This window comes from Etheostoma spectabile, unplaced genomic scaffold, assembly GCF_008692095.1.
Source record: "Etheostoma spectabile isolate EspeVRDwgs_2016 unplaced genomic scaffold, UIUC_Espe_1.0 scaffold314, whole genome shotgun sequence".
Lineage (NCBI taxonomy): Eukaryota > Metazoa > Chordata > Actinopteri > Perciformes > Percidae > Etheostoma > Etheostoma spectabile.
Genome location: NW_022605583.1, coordinates 1,272,528 through 1,278,554, shown reverse-complemented (window position 1 = coordinate 1,278,554; position 6,027 = coordinate 1,272,528). Strand labels below are relative to the sequence as shown.

The following is a 6,027-nucleotide window of genomic DNA, read 5'->3' as shown; positions in this document are numbered from 1 at the left end:
ATATATATATATATATATATATATATATATACACAGTATATGATAATGTGAACGTCCGCCCCTGATCCTTATTGAGAAGGGGCCAACAAACTGTTGAACCATACCAAGATAATAGATGTGATGGAAAATTCCCAGGAATAGACACCGTTTCTTGCTGTGTTAATTATGTTTATCTTCCTGCATAATTACCTTTAATACCTTGGTTAAAAAAACAAACAAAAAACAAAACAGGCATATCCACTTCCCAAGCAGAAAAGCTTTTCTTAAATTTCTTTTCTTAGCAACACAGCGGAGTGTCTTCCTTTATAAAAAAGTCATTATAAAGAGCCGTGGTCCTGCTTGTTTATTCCTACCCATCTGCAGCAAAATAAAGTCCTGCAATGCAGAAACCATGCCGAGACACAAGAATTCAAGACTAAAATAGGATTTTTTTTTGTTCTTATTGATGCCTTGTCATGTTTCATTCCCCTTTTTCCATCTGTTTACAATTTGACAATAAGAAGATTGTGTTCCGCCATTGTTCCGGCACATCATGCTCCGCTGAATCACAATCCTGGAGAATCAGACAAAAAAAAAGGAGCCCAAATCTTAGCCTCCAGAAATGTACAGATTTAATGCATCACAAGACACACAGCAGAGGAGTTTTGTGCTTGAGGCTGGAATAGTATTGTTACTGACCTGAGAGTGTACCTCACAGATTCCTTGTACCACAAATAACCATACAGGAGGTTGGTAGCCTGGTTAGTTAGTGGTACTAAAGCAGGTTGACCAGACTGCCAAAGCAAATCAGCTTCTTGGGCTTATCCAGACTGTAACCCGATGGATTTTTAGAAAGTCTGGACAGCACAAAAACATATTAAAACTAGATTAATTTGCAACTCTGATCCATTCCAAATTGTATTTGAAAGGTGGTTTGAAATGCAATTCTAATTGGATTTCTACAGATGCGTTTAGGTTCTGCCGCTCTGGCTGCTACAAATTGGATTTGTGTCTTTTGACAAGTGTCTTTAAGGGACACACAACGCTAACATCAAATCCAGAGTGAGGGAAGTGCTGAGCAGAACTCATGCTGCTCCTAGCAGAGTGCTATGGAGGACAACTTGGAGGAGGACAGCAGCCCGTGGACAAATGAACACTGAAATACTGTAATTTGACCGCTGGCACTTTAACATGATGGACCTCCATTTCTCCTGCTTCCACATTGGAAAGCTGGCGTTGTAGTTACGCCTACGTCCTTACCACAGCTACCCATGCACATAGGTTGGTGATGTCTGGATCACTTGTATATAACAGTGGGGACCGTGTGTCTTAAAAGATCTTATTTAAAAAACAAATCTGTTTGCCTGCAGCCTGACTATCGACAGTGCAGAGTGAGCCAATAAGGTGAAAGTCAACAATGCCAGTGGGTAAATTAACAAAAAGAGTGTAATCCGTTTACAGCAACACCAGGACCACCAGGGTTACAGTTAGTATTGTTAGGAAGAACATTTTAAAGCTGAAATCTGTCATTTTTCCTTCTTACAAATAACAAAAGACTGGTGATACTGTGTATGCATGATGATGTGCAGTGGAGACACCAAAACCAACAAGAGATTGATCCCAGTAACAAGAACTGCCTGTGTATCTTAACATATATATCTCATTCCTCTGTGCAATAGAGCTCCATTGTTGTCCAAAAACCGTTAAAATAAAACATCAATGAGACACAATTTTGCACTGGGTGACACACACACACACACAGCATGGTTGAGGTGAGATATTGTGCTGCCAAACAATTTAGAATATTGTAACACTTTTTACAAAACAGTTTAAACCAACGTGTGTAACCAACCTTGTCTGACTGGGCAGAAAAAAAATAAAAGTCTCTCTCTCGGTTCCTTTGCCAGCTGCCAAAATAAAATATGTTCCAGATTACTGCGCAAAGGGATGCTGCTGTGCCCAGTGTCCAGTGACCAAAAGCAAAACTATTATATAACTTTCTGCATTATTCATCGACATATGAAGTTTTATTGGTTACTGTCCAGTCTCCTGCTAATGAGAAATAACAATCTGGTGTGTTGGTTTACTTTTGCTTAGTTGCCAAAAACTTTAAACACATAAGACACTCCTTCATCTGTACATAAATGTGTTAATAGCAGTTTTAAATATATTATTAAATGTACAAAAACACTATTTGTGATCTTCCCTGTTAAAAAAAAGAAGATCCCTCCCCCCACCCACACACACACACACACATTGTAGGCTCTTATTTTGCGGCAATTAATAGTGTAACAGCTTGAAAAGGTATAATGACATTCATGTTAGTCGAGGCTATCAACCATCCTGACTTTTAGGGAAAGGATGATGTATTTTGCTGGAGGAAATCTTTGACCTTTCAGCAATGTGACAGTCTCTCTGATCTACCGGCCCGTCATATAAGTCCACCATCTTAGCCAGGAGCATCCATGTTGGGCGATTTTTTGGAAGAGACAGCACTTTGATTTTCGGAGTTGTAAGCAAAGAAGTTTCTGCTCAACAGGAACTCCTCGGAAGGCTTTTCCCGTGGGCTCCAAACAAACACAGGGGTAGAGTCCTGATGAATAATGCAAATTCATTAAGCCTATGCGTCACACAACCTTTTCATAGAATACTAATCATCCTGACAGCCAGATATTAGATCCTTGTGTACCTCGTGTGAACTCTTATCTTAACCCTAGCACACCATACTGCTGTAAACACAGACTTGCTGTTTGTGTGAATTTCACATAACCCTTAGCGTTTCCCAGAATGCCATTCTGAGGGCCCCCCCGAATGCTAACATGCCAAGACGCCCAGGGTCCCTGATGCCTTCCATTACATTTGAGGACAAACTCTTATCAGTCCAGCACAAACACTTCTGTTGAGTAAACATGTTTACAAAGTTATGATCTCTTGATGAAAAATGCTCTTCATAATCCCCACTACTGGTAAACATGTTTTCTCACCTAAGACACTTCACACTTCTCCTCACTTGTCTGCTACGTAAACACGTCCGGTGCATGTTCGTTGTTGAGTGAAGCAGGGCCCCGCAATATACCAATTGGTTTTGGTTCCTAGCGGTCACAAAATCAATGTCATCAAGAAAAACAATAACTTTTTTCAAGGGAACTCTTTGTCTTGTGTTGTGAAGCGGAACGGCACAGTTCAAGGTGTGTCCACTGGTCACTTGTTCAACAGTGTCACTGTCTTTTAAGTTCAATAAAGGCAACATCTTTCCAAAAGTCAATGAGTAATCATGTTAACCCTTGTGTTGTCTTCCCATCGACCTGCAACTTTGTGTTTTTCTGGGTCAAAATTTCAACATTTTGATGTTTTATGGGGTTTTTCTACACTTTTCTAAACATGTTTGTGGATTTTATGTCATTTCCTTTGTCGTTTTTACCAATTTTTTTTTTTTCTTCACCTTTTGACTATTTTACCAATTTTGTTTGGTCACATTTTTCAACGTTTTAAAAAAACAAATGTTTTTGTTGAATTTTTCCTGCGTTTTGGAAGCTTTTCCCAACATTTCTCACTTTATTCAGCGTTCTTTGGTCGTAGTTCTGATATATAATTCTTTTTTAAACGGGTCAATTTGACACCGAGGACAACAGGAGGGTTAAATAATAGTGATTTCTACATTGATCAAAATAATGGTGATTATGATTTTTTCCCCGTAATTGAGCAGCACTAGAGTGAAGATGTGAAACCCACCGACCCGCTGTCGCCCAATACTGGGCTGGCAGCGTGGCCGCAGTGTCGTACCAACAGATGTCACACTGTGTAGGCATCATAGTTAGGGAGGGAGAAAAGCATACTCTGATCTCCTGGGAGATGAAACTGGGAGTGCGGCACTTGACCTTGTCCATTCCGATTACAGCGGCCCTGCAGCCACAATCATGCAGTGTGTCTATTGTCAACGGCTGGATAACACCGCAACGTGCACGGTGACAACCTGCAGCTACCCTCCGGGCAGGGCAGGAGGACGGGCTGCATACAGTCATCTCAACAGTAGCATTGCAAGTCACCATCTTTGCTCCATTTTACAGAAACATGCAGTCCCTTCGCTTTAACAAATAGCAATTGAAAAGCTCTCTGTATCAAAGACAGAAGAGATTTAGAGAAGCTGCTTCTTAACAAGGAAGTTTGGAATACTTATTCTGGTACTTTACACCCTGAAGGGTTTTCTTTTAATTCAGTGGATTACATTTATTGTTCTCTACAGTATGAACATGAGAATATTAACAATTTCAGTTAATGAAGATGTGTTGAGGTCAACTGAGGATTTACATTTAAATTATTTGGGAGTATCTAAATTTCATATTTATACTGCGTCTAAATAAATTAGATTGAATGGGTACAGAATTAGCTATTTTGTACTAGAATAATTTTTTAGCCATTGGAGGTTGCAGATTTTACTTTGCTGTCCAAATGTGTTGACAATGTGTCAACATGGACACAAGTACTAAGACATTGTCTTAGCACTTACTGCAGACAGAAACATACAAAAAGTAGTTTGAACTCAAAACCTGAACCTATGGAAAGTGTAAACAATACTAATATTTCCACCCTGGTGACTGTTTGGAGAATAAAGCACAGTATGTGAAAGTAGAGCTGTTTTGGCCCTGTATTGAAGCTCACACTGATCTGCACCTTATTCCACGTCTGTTCTCAAAATGTTAGGAATGGGTGATCCTGGTGGCCTGGGGGTTTAAGACGCTGACCATGTAATTAAATCATCCATCTGATTATCTTTGTTCCCTTCATCTCCTGTCAGTACTCTACTGAATCCTACTGAATAAAATGGACTGTTTATATAGCTTTTCTAGTCTTACCGACTACTCAAAGCTCTTTTACATCTACAGGAACCATTCACCGCTCACACACATTCGCACACTGTGGCCGAGGCTGCCATACAAGGTGCTACCTGCTCATCAGATACACACTCACACACATTTCCACTCCGATGGTGTAGCATTGGGAGCAACTCGGGGTTCAGTGTCTTGGCCAAGGACACTTTGACTTGGGACTGGAGGTCCAGGCATCAAACAACAAACCTTTCGATTGGCAGGGGACCGCGCTACCACTGAGCCACAGCCGCCCCCAAAAAGCAAAAATGACCTGAAGTACTTTTTTAAAAAGTTTTGAAATAACAGTAGAATTGCATGCCCCTTTGCAGAGATTCGTTCAAACAACATTAAGGAAACGAAAAGTGGAGGCTGGAGAAAATCTTTCTGTCACACTATCTATCTCAATATCATGGCTGCAATCAAGAGGTGAAACAGGCCGTAGGAAATGACGGCCAGAGCCCCAAGCTGGAGTAGACTGCACAAAGTCTGGGCCTAATAGCCTTTTTATGGTTTAAGGTGCTCTGTTGCCGTGGAGATAATTTGTCAGAGAACCCAAAGTTCTCAGCAAGACCTCTGTACCACCACATAATGGTAGGAACACATGATAAACATCTGCACACTATCCTTGCTCTTCCTGATTTGAATGATGTTGGAAGTAGACATCATCAACCTCACTTAAAGATTGTACCAAATAAGATGATGATGCTCCATTTTTTAATTTCAAAAATACAGCACAGCCTTAGAAAACATCTCAAATCATTTAAAATGCATATGTGGTTTAAGTATTTAGCAACAAAGCAGCTGTATAAATAATGAAATGACCAGGAGATGTTTCTATGTGCCAGCAGGTAGAAGACAGGTACAGACAGATTCTGAGTTTACAGATGTATCTTTTCCTTTTTTTAAATTATCTGAATATGTTTAGGCCAAGAACTAGAATAACTTTTCACATGTAAAGCAGATGGAACTTGATAAAACAGTAATGTAATAAAGAATATAGATGAATGTAATTATTCAACACCTTTAATTGCAGTAAATGTGTGTAATTGCTATGATAAACTAGATCTACATGTCACAGCATTCATTTAACGCTGGAAAGTAATGTTTAATTTGAAAAGGGTTGCCCGAAGTGTTAATTATGATCCTTCTCTCTCTCTCTCTCTCTCTCTCTCTCTCTCTC

General features: G+C 39.8%; 1 protein-coding gene and 1 long non-coding RNA gene across 2 annotated transcripts in view; one reads left to right on the top strand and one right to left on the bottom strand.

Moving 5' to 3' along the window:
• gfra4a (GDNF family receptor alpha 4a) overlaps window positions 1-6,027 on the bottom strand; it is a 158,741-nt gene that overhangs the window by 84,023 nt on the left and 68,691 nt on the right. The window lies entirely within an intron of this gene.
• LOC116686136 (uncharacterized) overlaps window positions 1-6,027 on the top strand; it is a 24,076-nt gene that overhangs the window by 7,978 nt on the left and 10,071 nt on the right. Inside the window, exon 2 of the long non-coding RNA XR_004331158.1 lies at window positions 729-732. This is a non-coding gene — a long non-coding RNA (uncharacterized LOC116686136). The remainder of the gene's footprint in view (window positions 1-728; window positions 733-6,027) is intronic.